At 40.6% G+C, this 16,442-nt stretch overlaps 1 protein-coding gene and 1 pseudogene across 1 annotated transcript in view; one reads left to right on the forward strand and one right to left on the reverse strand.

The window, feature by feature from the left end:
• Nucleotides 1–16,442, reverse strand: part of IL1RAPL2 (interleukin 1 receptor accessory protein like 2) — a 1,633,909-nt gene that overhangs the window by 1,272,499 nt on the left and 344,968 nt on the right. The gene's annotated exons all lie outside the window — the stretch shown is intronic.
• On the forward strand, nt 14,308–14,408 carry LOC141109088 (U2 spliceosomal RNA; annotated as a pseudogene).

Here is a 16,442-nt window from a genome sequence, read left to right on the forward strand (position 1 = left end):
GTGTTGTCGTTCATTAACAATTCCTTCAAACACAATAAATGATGTGAAATCATTCTTCAATACAGGGATTTGTAGTGTTTTTATTTATCCAAGATCTGATTAATTCCCTTATTCACAGATGACTTCTGGTGGGACCTAAAATTCTCTTATGTAAAGTACTCCAATTAATTGTGTAAACCATTCTAAGATAATGCAATTAGCAAGCTTATGAAATTAGAGAACTACAATTTCCGATGTACTCACATCTTTTACAATCTGCTCTTCAAAGCATCTTTCTTCTTGTAAAATGTGATGTTCTTTGGCACAAAATTTGTCAATTTAAAAACTTTTAAATATGCTTTTCACAATTAGTATAATGTTACTTAATGTATTATGCATGTTACACAAAATGTATAACCTTAAGAAAGGCTATACTTAAAGCAGAGCCCCACCAGTAAAGTATTACAAGGTACAGAGGGGAAAATTTTCATGTTTAATGTTTTTATTAAATTTCATGCCCTTTAAAAAAAACTCTAAAATACTTATGCAAATGTTTCAGGTCCATAGAACACAGGAAGGTTCATGCAACAAAACAAAAAAAAATGAAATAACAGGGATCACATTCTAGTACTAATGTAAATAAGTTATTTTGACAGTTATTATGAACAAACCTAAACACAGTAACATTCATGACCGACCTAAGCAACCAAGAACAGAGTCTATATGTGAAAAGCTCGAGCACGCATCGACATCAGGAACATAAGAAAAGAAGAGAGAATAGAGAAGAGTAGTAAGGGGTAGGGGCACTGGGGGGAATCAGAGAGAGTAAGGTGGGGATTCCGGAGGCTTCATGGGCAGTAGCAGGATGTAAACGTCCGGGAGGCAGAAAACAGAGAGACGTCCACATGGTAGTAGAAGGGTAGAGTCAACATTTGGGGGGAGATAATGGTCAACCCAAGACTGCCCGATTCTAGTATATTTCACTACTCTATCTCTAATAATCAAGATTCAGTTGGGGAGGAGCGTGCTATGGTCTGCTTAGTAGCCGTAGTTATTTAAAATAAGAAAGTAAACTGAGTTTTGGTAAGGTAGTCAGGCTTTCAGTTTAAAAGAGCCACTAGTGTGTCAAGGGCTACTGGCTGCATAAACAAAGTCGAGTGTAGGGATGAGCCCGATGTTCAAGTCGAACGTAAGTTCAACTCCAACATCAGGTGTTTGCCGAATACTGAACATTATGGAGTGCTCACGGGAAATTCGAGCGCCCATGGAACACGCCATAATGAACAGCAAGACCGTCAATGCACTGCGAGATCGCTGTGCATTGAAGGCTGCTGATTGGCCAAAGCATGCACCTGACCTGCATGCTTTGGCCAATCACAGCACGCTCTGCTGTGAGAGCAATGATTGGCCAAAGGCAGGGTCCCTTTGGCCAATCATGGCTCAGGGGGCTGAGTCCACGCCCCACACTATTTAAGGCTGCTTACACGGAGCCGTGCATAGTTTTATGAATGAGAGCAGCAAAATTACATTTGTAAAGCAAAAAATGCCATTTAAAACTGCTCAAGGCTGTACTGTATTGCTGGATCCCAATCACTGAAAAAACGGCCCCTTGTTAAAGGGGGCTTCCAGATTCCGATAAGCCCCCCGCCCGCAGACCACCACAACCACCGGGCAATGGTTGTGGGGATGAGGCCTTTGTCCCCATTACCCGGGTCCCAAACACTTTTTATGACAATAACTTGCATATAAGCCTTTAAAATTAGCATTTTTGATTTTTCATGTTCATGTCCCATTGACTTTAACGGTGTTCGCACAAATTTTTTGCCTGTTCACAAGTTGTGTTCGGCTCATGCCTAGTCGAGAGGATCTGAAGAATGTCCTCCCATAAGGATGAAACTATGGGACCGGACCATCATATGTGGTGGTATGTGCCTAAATGTCCACAGCTGCAGAAACAGGTGGGTGGATAGTGGGGAACATATTTTGAAATTCTGGCTGGTACCAAATACCAGTTTGTCATGGCTTTGTAGTTTACCTGCAAGGCTGCAGCAAATTTTAACCTGCACTAAAGATAGGCCATGTTTGACTCACACCAAGCATTTTTACATGGCTGGGCTGGGTTCTCAATTTGTGTTGGTTGTTTTCCATTTTTTATATATAATGGGACCTGCCCACCTCCAAGACATAAAAATAGGATTATTTTACTTATAGTAAAATCTTTTTCTTGTAGCCAATTGAGAGACAAATGAAGATGGTAAATCAGACATATCTGTTTTTTGCAGCTGCATTCAGGAGGTGGAACCTGGCAAATAGAAAAACCATTGAAGGCTAGGCCAGTATAATTCTATCCATAACTATCATGCCTCAGTTTTGCAAGCTACCAGTACATGCAGCCAAGACACAGTGGAGTGGGACTTGTGTCCCTCAAATGGATTATAGGAAAAATATTTTAAGTTAACTACAAAAATCTTATTTGTCCATTTTTTGCCCATTTATTAAGGGACAAATGCATATATAGGCCGCTGTGATTGGCCCTGTACAGTACTATGTGATCACTGTGACAAGTCATTCATGACAGTTGTTTGCCAGTGAACATGTGATCGCTATGAATGATCAGAGTGATCACATTGTACTTGGGCCAATCACAGTGCAAAGCTGCGATCTGCTGTGTCCACCAGATTGGGGCGCGCAAGCAATGGGACATATGGGTATGTCCTTCTGGAACTAGAGAGCACCCACCTGGCTAAACATCTAAATACACTGGTCGGATGGGAAAAGGTTAAACTACAATGGTTGGCTTATTTTATTAACTGTAAAGTAAAAAACATAACAGCACTGTGCAGAACAGTGCTGCCTAACTTATTTCTCATCTCCTGTACAGAACAACTCTATTCTGTCTTTCTCTTTTGGCTTTTAACAGTTATTATACAACAGTACATGTTTTTCAATGATGGTAATCACTGTGCTTGTATTACTCAAAATGTCTATGTAGCCCCAGCTTAGAAAAAAACTGGTAGTGGCAAGATACATAATAAGTACATCAAATGTAAAAAATAAATAATAGACTAATAAATAATAAATGTTGAATATTATATTTAATAACAATTATTTTTAATAAGAGAGAGGCTTCAGATCCAAAAAGGCAATATAGGGATGATAAATGAAAAGAGATTGTTAATAAAACAATCATATTAAAAAACAATAAAAGTAATACTAAAGTACAAACTAGATGTTTAAATTGATAAATCTATATATAAATAATGATAATAGTGATTAATAACTTAATAATGGACTGTGGATGATCGCTCCCTTGAAGCAATTAACAGATGATATACGATGGCTATATTTATTGCATAGAAGATTTGAGTTTCTATGATATACCTATATAATACTGAGAAATGCACATGTTGAACAACTCAGACTGGCAGGATTGGCTGATGAATGTAAGTAGCTAGTTGTGCCATACACATGACCTAGGTATATGATGAACTGTATTGAGGGGGGAACTGAAGTAGACATTATGAACTGAGGAGATCCCTACAGCATCACTAGAGCTGACCCAGTGGAAGAGAAAAAAAATAAAAAAAAGTGTAGATCCTGGATTGCCCCATACAGTGACGGAACTGGATAGATGTAGAACAGATTATAAAGATGGCATGTACATCCAATTTAATCTAGAATTTTTCCTACGCATTGTCCCCCTTCGGGTATGGAGGAGGAATGGACTGAAGGGCAAAGGCCTGCAATGATGTAGGGTCCTTGTTATGATGAGCAAGAAAATGTCTGGCAACGCTATATTTGGGAGAGCCTTGCTTGATGCTTCTGTGTTCACCGACTCTGGTCTGAAATTATCTTATGGTTTTGCCTACATAACATAGGCTACATTGACAATGTGCGTCGAAAAGCAGGTAAGAAACTCTTTAATGGTGTAAATGCAGTCCTTAAAGTCACAGAAAGATTTTAAACCATGAGCAATGTGTTGGCATGTCAAGAATGTACATTTTTTACAATGGAACATGTCGGTCATGGATAACACTCGCAGTATGTTCTCAACCAGCTTAAGGTTGGGTTCACACCATCGCTGCATGCGGCTTTCAGCAGGGGTCCAGTGCGTCCTGGTTCACTGTTTCAGGTTCGATTTCAGTCTGAATTTTTGGCTTAATATGGACCCGAAATGGACCAAAAGACGCACAGGCCCCCTGTGCAAATTTACACCGAAGCCGCAGTGGAGATATGTGAACCGACTCCATAGAGAGCCGGTCAAAATCTCCTGCTATTGTGAATTGGATACGGGGAACCCGCATCCAATTCGCAGTGGTGTAAACCCAGCCTGATGCTTGGTTTTAGCACTTTACTAGGGGCTTATATGTTCTTTATATTTCTAGCACTGCAGAATACTACTTTTGGATTAACTGAGAGTGTGGAGTGTACTGGAATCCGGACACTCTGACTGGGTATCTCTGCCAAGAAGCTGCTTCCCAATGCTCTGGAGCACAGGTTTCCCCAAGAACTAGACAACACCAGTTTTGGAGTGAACCAGATCAAGAACTGTTTATTTGAACAGTTGTTTAAACTCAGATGTCACATTGCAGGTCAGACTTGCTGACTCCAAGCTCACACAGCACAATACACATTATCATAAGTATAAACACAGAACTCCTTCAGACAATAGCAGACCTACTTATAATAAACACATTATGGCAGGGGCCCCCAGACAGGTGGCTTGCTGTTGACATCAGCATCTGCTATAAGTCCCACACTGGCAGAGACCATCATGGCCTTTTTAATAATGTACTTTTGCATTGCATAACAGAACATCTTCCTAAATGCTTGAAGCTCCCTCAAATGCCAGGGCAAATAGTTGGTAGGCAAGAGGCTAGCATCCAGTCTCCTCCAAAAGCCTCTGTCCCGGGTGAGTCTATCACATGGAGGCCAGTTTAACTGCTTGCTGACCCCTGGACGTCAATTGACGGCCAGGTGGCGCAGCTCTCATGGCGGGCGGGCGTCATATGACGGCCTCACTTTCCCAGCCCACTAGGGGGCGCGCGCTCGCCGACGATGGCGATCGCATGCGCCCACCGTGTCACCGGGCACCCGGTGCGCGTGCCCGGCGGCTGCGATGTCCGCCGGGCACCCGCGATTACCGGTAACACAGCAGGGCCGTGGATCTGTGTGTGTAAACACACAGATCCACGGTCCTGTCAGAGGAGAGGAGACCGATGGTATGTTCCCAGTACAGAGAAACACCGATCGGTCTCCTCCCCTAGTGAGTCCCCACCCCCTACAGTTAGAATCACTCCCTAGCAACACAGTTAACCCCTCGAGCACCACCTAGTGTTAACCCCTTCCCTGCCTGTCACATTTATACAGTAATCAATGCATTTTTATAGCACGGATCGCTGTATAAAAGTGAATGGTCCCAAATATGTGTCAAAAGTGTCCGATATGTCCGCCGCAATATCGCAGTCACAATAAAAATCGCAGATCGCCGCCATTACTAGTAAAAAAAATATAAAAAATAAAAATGTTATAAATCTATCCCCTATTTTGTAGACGCTATAACTTTTGCGCAAACCAATCTATATACGCTTATTGCGATTTTTTTTTTACCAAAAATATGTATAAGAATACATATCGGCCTAAACTGAGAAAAAATTTGTTTTAAATAAAAAAAAATTGGATATTTATTATCGCAAAAGGTAAAAATTATTGTTTTTTTTGTAAACTTGTCACTCTTTTTTTGTTTATAGCGCAAAAAATAAAAAACGCAGAGGTGATCAAATACCACTAAAAGAAAGCTCTATTTGTGGGGAAAAAATGATAACAATTTTATTTGGGTACAGTGTTGTATGACTGCGCAATTGTCATTCAAAATGTGACAGCGCTGAAAGCTGAAAAATGGCTTGGGCAGGAAGGGGGCGAAAATGCACTGTATTGAGGTGGTTAATCACTTCAGCACCAGGAAGGATTTACCCACTTCGTGACAAGGCCATTCTTTGCGATATGGTACTGTGTCGCTTTAACTGACAATTGCGTGGTCATGCAACATTGTACCCAAATGAAATTGTCCTTTTTTTCCCACAAATAGAGCTTTCTTTTGGTGGTATTTGATCACCTTTGTGTTTTTTATTTTTTGTGTTATAAACAAAAAAAGCGACAATTTTGAAAAAAAAAACAATATTTTTTACTTTTTGCTATAAAAAATATTAAAAAAAAATGTAAAAAAAGAAAAAATGTCTTCCAAAGTTTAGGCCAATATGTATTCTTCTACATATTTTTGGTAAAAAAAAATCTCAATTAGCGTATATTGATTGGTTTGCGCAAAAGTTATCACGTCTACAAAATAGGGGATAGAATTATTGCATTTTTATTATTTTTTTTTTACTAGTAATGGTGGTGATCTGCAATTTGTAGTGGTATTGCGACATTGCGGCGGATAGATTGGACACTTTTTTAGGACCAGGGACATTTATACAGCAATCAATGCTATAAAAATGTACTGATTACTGTATAAATGACACTGGCAGGGAAGTTAATAACAGGGGTGATCAAAGGGTTAAATGTTCCCTAGGGAGGTGCTTTCTAACTGTGGGAGGAGTGGACTGACAGGGCGAAGAAAGATCGCTGTTCCTAATTACTAGGAACAAACAATCTCACTTTACTTCCCTGACAGAACGGGGATCTGCTTTGTTTACACTGGCAGATCCCCGTTCTGTCTCTCTGTGGATCGATCATGGGTGGCCGGACATCGAGCCTGCTGGACCCGCTGATTGGCTCCCCCATTAGCGATTGGGCATGCATGCGTGCCCACAGATCGCCGTGTATGCACCGACGTACAATGACTGGAAATTTGCGCAGGAGAGCCAACCTGCTGCAGTACAACTGCAGCAGCTGGTCGGGAACCAGTTAAGATCTCTTTTTTTTTTTTTTTTTTTAACTCGGACAGTGTTTTTTTTATAATACTCTTGATCAATAAATTGTGTGATGAACAGTAGGCCTTCATTGTTCACTCACCTCTCATTGGTAGATGGTATAGGATCACTCTTCAGATACTGGTGTAAAACAATTTCCAGAGCTAATTGGATGGAATTTAATGCATATACTTTTTCTAGGAACGTCAATCTTTCAAAGTGAAATAATTATGTCTTAACATACAAAACTTGCTATGTGGAATGCTGTCTTTTGAGCTGGGCAGATGACAACTGGCCTGATGGAGGTAGGCTGGGGCAATATAGACATTTGGAATAATACCGGCATAGTGATTACAATCACCACTGTATTCACTGTATTTGGATAGAGTGGAGACGGATTAGAACATCTGTCATTGTTTTTGCTGTGTGTGCCTCCATTAAGATGATCCACCCTCTCCATTCGTCTTGTTTACCTTTGTCATTGAAAGAAAATCCCAAATTTTGGGTCGTCCCCAGAAAAGTAACAGAGGAGAAATCTTCCAATGGGGACACTAGTTCTATTGACCTGAGGGATGCCCAAGGAATCCCCAGTAATTTCCTCTCACTTCTTGTTTGGCTGTTGACAAATCTTCCAAATAGAACAGGGGTTATAGCCCTTCCTTGCTCTATCCAAAATGTAAAAAAAGTTTTGCCTATAGTTCCGTTAGTTTGTTTGACCCTGGATGTTTTGTTATCATACATGTGTGTACCAATAACCATGGTCCAATTTGCTAACGTTTTTTATTGAATCGCTTTTTTGATTACACCACTCTAATTAAGGTCCGCTTTATAATCCCATGGAGGCTCAACGCTGTTGTGTTGTCTCTGCTTTGCTCTCATGAGATTAAAGCATGCCTGCTCTCCATTATTATGTCTGCCATAAAACTGTATGTTTTTGGGCTATCTTCCTGAATGATACAGCACAGCCAGCTTTAAATATGGTCTCTGGTACTCTTAGAATAAGCTGATAAAAAAGGGAATCCTTCCAGAAACACATAATTTTGATGATGTCATTCTGGTAGGCTACTGCATGAAGCCAGTGTCTGTCCAGTATGTTGCAGTGCAGTCTTACCAACAGCTTTGCTAGGCTTTCCCTGGAGTGTCTATGCGTTCACACGAACTGAGTGGTCCAGGTGCCACTACATTTATGGTTTACATGCCCTCCTGTTCTACTGAGTTTGTGAGTGCATCAATTTATTTTATTTAAAAAAACTACATTGTTTTTATATATACACAATACTTTGAGGTTGATTTTCTAAAGGCAAAAATACTGTGCACTGCAAGTGCAGTTGTGCTAGATCTGAGGGGAAGCTCTGAAATGTGGGAAAGCTCTGCTACTCTCTATCGTCCAATCATGTGCAAGCAAAAATACTGTTTTTTTTTTTATTTGCTTTCCATGTTCCCCTCAGATCTACAGCAACTTCACTTGCATTGCACAGACTATTTATCTTTAGTAAATAAACCACTACGAGTTTTTGCTCTGAATGGTTAGAACCTCTATCAGATTTCTATTGCTGTCTGTGTATCTACTGTAACTTCAATTGTGACTTTTTTGCTCTTAAAAACAAGCATCTATATTAGTAGCACAGTTTTTCGCAAATTATTTTTTAATTTGAGGCATGGTTTGGCATTCTGTCCTATATCTGCCCTAGCAATACATTTTTAAACTTTATTTTGTAAAGCTTTTCAGCACTTTATGTCATTTTTGTGGCAAGTAAGATATGCAAAAAAGAACAAAAAAAAGAAAAACTCCCACGTAAAAGCAATATAATTCTTGCTTGGTAATATGTGATAGCCAGCCATAGCCAAGAATACGCAATCCTGATAACTATATTCTCACCTCGAATAGTATTCTTTTATGTCTCCTACAGAGGAGTATTAATTCAATCACTGCTATAAAAATGGAGCATGTCTTGCATAAGCAGATAAATTATTAGAAGGGGAATAAATCACTGGCACGTAATGTGATGCCAACAAGATTCAATGCAATTTACAGATAAATATGAGAAATGACTGGAGCTTTTTACTGAATTAAAAGTGGCAAAAGTTTTCCAAAGACAAATGGTTAACCCTGACTACGTCTTCATCTAAGAAGTGAAAAAGGATATTAAGAAGGCAAGGATGAAAAAAATCTTTAGGGAAAAATCTTGTGTGTGTGTGTATATGTACAGTATATGTGTGTGTATATATATGTTTTATTGGGAGTAAACAATCTGGCCATTTTTTATTCAGTCGTATTTTGTAAATTATTAAAGCATTCCCCTTTTGTAACATGTTACACCCATTTTCAGGGTGTAACATGTTATAAATGCACCGCCCCCACACCCCCCTCAGGTCCCTGTTTTCACAGGACCGCCTGGCCGCGTCATCCATTCACAGTGTTCTGTGAATGGGAAAACTACATGTCCCAACAGCCTATGCAGCTGTCGGGTTGTAGATCTAAATGAACTACCAGAACACACTGTTCATCGGGCTTCCTGTCAGCATGTAACTGTCTGCATGTATCGGCAGTTTGGGCGGACAGCTACACAGACAGTCTGCACGATCTTCTGATCGTGAGCGCAATGCCTTACAGGTCCCTAACAAAAAAATATAAGTATATATTTTTCTATCTGCAAAAAATGCGCTTTTATTTTTATTTTTTGGGAAAAGTGAACTTATCCTTTAACAAGAGAATCCACCCACAATGGTAGTTGTAGGTGGATGTTAATCACAAGGCTTTTACAATTATACTTACCCAGGGCTTTTTTCCAGGGGGAACTTGGTGGAACTCAGTTCCACCACCTCTGGCTCAGACCCTTTGGTGCCTGCTCACCACAATCGCTTGTAAACACAGAAGTCTGGTTTCTGTGTTTAAAAGTGATGGCTCTGCACTCTGTGTGTAACCCCCATGAACTCCACACTCTGTATGTAATGCAATCCTGAATTTAATGCCCCTTTAAGACCCTTCTACAGTTTGTGAAATATGACCACACCAAATATTTGGTGTGATTTGGAGGGTGTGTGTGTGGGGGGAGGGATTTTGGGGGGGATCGTGGTTGAGTTCCAGCACCTATTGTTTGAGAAAAAAAGCCCTGTTTTTACCAGTGCAGCGCTGCAACATACTGACATTCTATCCCAAACCACCAAACTATAAAACAGATATCAGTGGGAAATCTTCAGACTTACCAAAGTGCAAAATGACCCTTGTTCGAGTCCCTTGAGGTCTAACCTTCTAGTAAGTTGTTATTTCATTTAAGGTGGATGACACCTGTGTGGAGAGTGCACTAACAAATAAATGCTGAAAGTTTTTTGTATATGGTACTTTCAAGGCAGTCACAGTTGAACTGTGGTTTATACCATCTTTTTAAAAACAATACAAAAGGGTCTAAATACTTAGGTTTGCCAAATATATTTAACTGTAATGGGATGGAGGTATTACACACCAGATACCTATTTGTTATTGTCATAAATTATAAGTCATCCATTTGTATGAACCCAGTGTGTCCAAAAATGGGTGTAAATATACTACACTAAATACTGGAAGTGGCTTAAAAGATTGTTCCTAAGGGTTAGAGCCTACCCTCTGTATATACTGCACACATATGATACAGTCCATGTTCCCAACTAAAAAAAAAAAAAAGGGTTTCGTTATTGTACCACAAGCGACAGTCTCACAAAAATACATAAATTCATGCACAAAAAAAGTTTTTCCAAAATTCCATTACATACGCTTTCTCTATACAGTATATGAACATAGAGCTAATATGTTGTCTGATCAAGTCATTAAAACTGTGGGAAACTACAACATACTTAGCAGCCATCAAATGTTGTGACAAACACTTTGGTCAGAGCTATGCACAATAGAACATAGAGTATTAAGTGTAGTTGTCAGCAATATGTAATGTATAGTACAGAACATAACGTGCAGAGGTCAGGGTTACAGTATGTAAAGTACAATATAATGTATATAGAGGAGGAGTCAGAATATGTAATATAAAACATAGTGTAGCCAGGTGCTGGGCCACAGCAATATGGAGATGGAAAGATTGCCCTTTATTCTTCTCTCTTTCTACTAAAATACTGATGTTATGTTGCACCATTTTCCTCAACAGCCAGTAGGATAGCTAAAGCCAAGAAATAGACTTCTATGCAGAAGGCTGAGAACCCTGGAATTTGTAGTTTAATACAGCAGCCATATAAAGGCTACACTATATTGGTCACACTACAGATCTCAATAGGCACTGTGCAGTAGGAGGACTGGAGAGATTATTTTTATTAAACGGCCTTGGAAAGTTCTTCCTCTTGGCACTGAGGGCATCAGAAAGAGCACCTCTGGCTGAATATTCGCCTGCCAGCAGGAAACCATACTAGCTGAGATCCAAGCCAGAGACTGGAAGTGAGGACACCAGGGTCACTCGGGGAGAAACTGAGAGGGCTTCCCTCTTACAGCGAGAGGTCACCAAGCCTCCTGGGGACTGGAGAGAGGGCTATCTGCCCAATACTGATACTGCAAGCAGGGACTAAGCCACTGAGAGCAGGACATCAAGTGTACCCAATCCATACTGCATTCTATTCTGTACTCTATACTGTAACCTAGATTGCACCTATACTAACTCTATACCGAACCTTTACCCCATCTACCTTGCACCTGTGCTGAGACTATACCGTACCTACTGTATACTGTACCTTTACTGCACGCAGGTTAACTAGGATTGTCGTTACGTGCATCAATGCTCTTAAATGGTCCCAAGATAGCTGGCAGAAGAACTGCAGGTATCAGGACTATGTAACATACAACACAGCATATGGAGTTTAAGGGTCAGGACTATGTAATATACACATACAGTGGATATAAAAAGTCTACACACCCCTGTAGAAATGTCAGATTTCTGTGATGTAAAAAAATCAGACAAAGATAAATTATTTCAGAACTTTTTCCCCCTTTAATGTGACCTATAAACTGTACAACTCAGTAGAACAACAAACTGAAATCTTTTTATGTGGAGAGAAATAAAAATAAAATAATATGGTTGCATAAGAGGGAGCACCCTTAAACTAATATTTTGTTGAAGCACCTTTTGATTTTATTACAGCACTCAGTCTTTTTGGGTATGAGTCTATCAGCATGACACATCTTGACTTGGCAATATTTGCCCACTCTTCTTTGCAAAAACCCTCAAAATCTGTCAGATTGCGAGGGTATCTCCTGTGCACAGCCCACTTCAGATCCACAGATTTTCAATCGGATTCAGGTCTGGGCTCTGGCTGGTCGATTCCAAAACTTTAATCTCCCTTTGGCAAAGCCAATCCTTTGTTGATCTGGATGTATGCTTTGGGTCGTTGTCATGCTGAAAGATGATCTTCCTCTTCACGTTCAGCTTTCTAGCAGAAGCCTGAAGGTTTTGTGTCCATATTGAAGGTTTTGTGTCAATATTGACTGGCATTTGGAACTGTTCATAGTTCCCTCTACCTCGAATAAGGCCCCTGTTCCATCTGAAGAAAAACATCTCCAAAGCATGATGCTGCCACCACCATGCTTCACTGTGGGTATGGTGTTCTTTTAGTGATGTGCAGTGTTGTTTTTGCGCCAAACATATCTTCTGGAAATATGGTCAAAAAGTTCAACCTTGATTTCATCAGACCAGAACACATTTTCCCACATGCTTTTGGGAGACTTCAGATGTGTTTTTCCAAAATTTAGCCAGGCTTGGATGTTTTTCTTCATAAGAAAAGAAGGCTTCCATCTTGCCACTATACCCCATAGCCCAGACATATGAAGAATACAGGAGATTGTTGTCACATGTACCACACAGCCAGTACTTGCAAGATATTCCTGCAGCTCATTTAATATTGCTGTAGGCCTCTTGGCAGCCTCCCTGACCAGTTTTCTTCTTGTCTTTTCATCAATTTTGGAGGGACGTCCAGTTCTTGGTAATGTCATGTTGTCTCCACTTGATGATGACTGACTGTCTTCACTGTGTCCATGGTATATCTAATGCCTTGGAAATTATTTTGTACCCTTCTCCCGACTGATACCTTTTAACAATGAGATCCCTCTGATACTTTGGAAGCTCTCTGCAGACCATGGCTTTTGCTGTAGGATGGGACTAAGAAAATAAAAGACCTACTAGAACAGCTAAACTTTATTTGGGATTATTCAGAGGCACATTAAATGATGGCAGGTGTGTACTGACTCCTATTTAACATGAGTTTGAATGTGATTGCTTTATTCTGAACACAGCTACATCCCTAGTTATAAGACTGTGTGCACACTTATGCAACCACATTATTTTATTTTTACCCCCCCCTAAAAGATTTCAGTTTGTTTTTTTCACTTGGGTTGTACAGCTTATAGGTCACATTAAAAGGTGGAAAAAGTTCTGAAATGATTTATCTTTGTCTCATTTTTTTTTTACATCACAGAAACCTGACATTTTAGCAGGGGGGTGTAGACTTTTATAGTCACTGTAGCATATAGAATACAGTCTATGTAGCATGCAACACTGTGTATAAAGTACAGAGCCAACCAGAACTATAAAACATACAACTCAGCATAAAGTGTAGGGGTAAAAAACACCCCAAAGTAAGTAAGTTTCCCCGCAAGCATTGGCATTTTCCCAACCACTAGTAATCAGAGGCAATATAAAAGTTCCCCCATCCCCAACCCTCCCTAATAGCATTTGAAAAAAAAAAATCTTTGTGCTACTACACTTCTCCAGAAGCAAAGAACAATATCAATTTCTACAGAAGCAGAAAAAAAGAAAAATCACTACAAAACTGTCAGGAAGAAAAAGTCCTAACTGTATATTTATACATGGATTATGTGATTTGCCTAGTGTTCTCCTCTAAGTACCTTGCCTATTCAAAAGCTAAGTCTATAAAGAAGCATTTACAAAGCATCATCAGTCAGGAATGGCAGCCAAACTGTGAATTTTGAAATAAAAAGCAGACACAGATAAATAGCTTCAAATACAAATTTGTAGCTTACTTTTAACATTTTTATTGCAAGTCTGCCTTCTCCATACACTCTCCAAGCAGCAGTTGAACAATTTATTTAAGCTGAATGTAAAAACACATAGAAGAGTATGAAGCAGCGAATTGGGCATGAAAGGGATATGAGAGACTTGCCTAGAATAATCAATCTACAGTATTTACCAGTGCTGGAACACCTGCTTAGATTTATGGACTCCATGAGTAGCATTTAGCTCCATCAAAAGCTCAAGCACTACAAGTGAACACTTTAGGTTTACACGTTTTAAACTGCTTAGAAAAACATGCTAACGTGAGTAAACAGAATACCACTTATAAGAGCCATAATGATAATAGTAATGCACAGTAAAACTAATAGATAAGCCATTAAATGGCATTCATGTCCAAAAGTAAAATGAAAACAATAAAAGCTTCTCTGCCTTTTGGCTAAGATCAAGTGTACTATCTGTTCTCATCAGTGTCCAGTAGGAATGCTCCCCGTCATTCTGGCATACCTCACAACCCTCCCAGATTCGCTGGGACTGCCCTGGGATTTGATGTAAGTCCCGGCAAATCATGGCTGAGTCCCAGAGCAGAGCCCAGTTCTGGCACTTTGTTCCAGTGACTTGTCCAGCGAGCATGTGCTAGAATGGCCACTGGTTGTGTGGGTTGTATGAGGTACCAGACATCACAATCCAGTCTCTGTATTGCAGCCAAGATCTCTCCATCAGCTGCCTATCACAGTAAATTAATGTGACAGGCAGCCATCGAGGAGATGTCAGCTGCAATACAGAGACGGGATCACAGTGTGTGGTATCACATACACAATGTATTCCCCTTGGCTGCTCCCGCTCCCTCCTCCTCCCCCCCAGTCCCCCCTGTACCTTCTCTCTGCCCGCCTCTCCATTTGTCAGCTGCCTATGGCTGCAGTGGCACCCCAGAACAATCTTCTCAGCCTGTACCTATCGCTTCCCTGAGTGACAGTGGGGAGGGGCAGGGAGCTGTCCACCTGGGAGTGGATTGATGCCCCCCAGCCCCACTTCCTACACTCACAGAGCTGACCAAGGTAATCCCCCCATAAGTGTTCTATGGCTTGTCCTAACCCTGGAACTCTCACTTTTGGCCTTTCACAGGAAGTAGGTGGTCATATACACTGGCGTCATCCTCTGAAGAGCAATTTGCAGTAAGGGTGAATGGATAGTGGGAAGGAGTTAAGTTTTACCCCTTAAAAATCCACACCACCATGGTGCAACCAGGTTCACTGCACACATTTGTGGCATGGCCTCAGTTTCACCACACCCATATTTTACTTTGCATGCCCCCCCCCTTAAGTGTTCCTCGTTGTCAAGTGTGACAGTTGGGAGGTATGTTCTGGCCTTATTACCAGCAGGAATGGAAGGAATGGCTGCTGTATAGTGTCCCTACTGGTATAAAGAGGGTCCTGAGAGATCTTTCCAATGGCAAAAGGTGTGGGTCTAAAGTATTTTTCTGGATTCAAAGGTTCCGAGGGGCCCAGCGCCTTATGAATTGAGTGGTGTTACCTGGTCTGGTCAGGGGCTGGGAAGGGAGAGCAGCCTGTGGTGTAGTGCCCCAGCTGTGCTGGAGTAACACTATGTGTTTAGGACCTCACTGTGTGTAACTGCTTTTTGTGAACTTCCCCTCATGGGCTAGACCTTGTGGCTGAGACCAGGTCATTTTTTTTTTTTTTTTGCATATTGATTTTACTCTCCATGTGTGTGTAAGCTTGCACTTATGTATGTGTTCCCTTTTCAGGGTGGAGGGTGTTGGTTTTGGGCCTACCCTGAAGTCTAGGGGAAGGATGTGTTGCCATCAAGTCCCTTCTTCCCCTGCCTTGAGGGGAAGCAAATAATGAGGAGAGGTGTATGCCGGGCCTTTTGGCTGGGTGGACCTGAGTGTGCCTTACCCCTGTCAGGAGCCCTGCACCCAGGGGGTCGAGGAAAGGTCCATCCTTTTTGAGAGGGACCAGAGACACACCCTAGGTGCATTTTTTTGATTCACTTACTGGTGTTTTTTTTTTTTTGCACACCCACTGACGGCGTAAAAAAAAAAAAACAATGAATAAAAACTCTGTAGTTCAATCTGTTACCCTAAAGAAACATATAAAAGTTTTGTTTTTTGTTTTACTTTTTGTTGTCTGAGTGTAGATCTAGGTTTATCCCAAGCATGTTTGAAACCAATTACTGTTGAGTAACTCATTATCTCTGCTGGAAGTCTATTTCTCCTTTTTTTCTCAATGAAACGATGTTTGTGAAAACAAACTCAGCAGTGTGGTGGGTAGCCCAGGTGCGTCCATCAATGTTATATGATATTTAAAGTATATAAAAAATACCTGCATTCTGGTAAGAAAATTAAACATTTTGGAGTGTTTTGAAAGATTATTCCCCAACTAAAATTAGTGTTTTTACTAGTAGCAAATATTGATGTATACCATGAGTCCCCTGTTGCTCAAAATGAATGCCAAAAAAGTATTAGGCCTGTGCCGTTTTAAATGTGCAGTCAGATTAAGTCAGTCCCAATTCCATCTGCATCCAAAAGTCCAGT

The sequence above is a fragment of the Aquarana catesbeiana genome, linkage group LG09 (assembly GCF_042186555.1).
Source record: "Aquarana catesbeiana isolate 2022-GZ linkage group LG09, ASM4218655v1, whole genome shotgun sequence".
In the NCBI taxonomy this organism is placed as follows: Eukaryota; Metazoa; Chordata; class Amphibia; order Anura; family Ranidae; genus Aquarana; species Aquarana catesbeiana.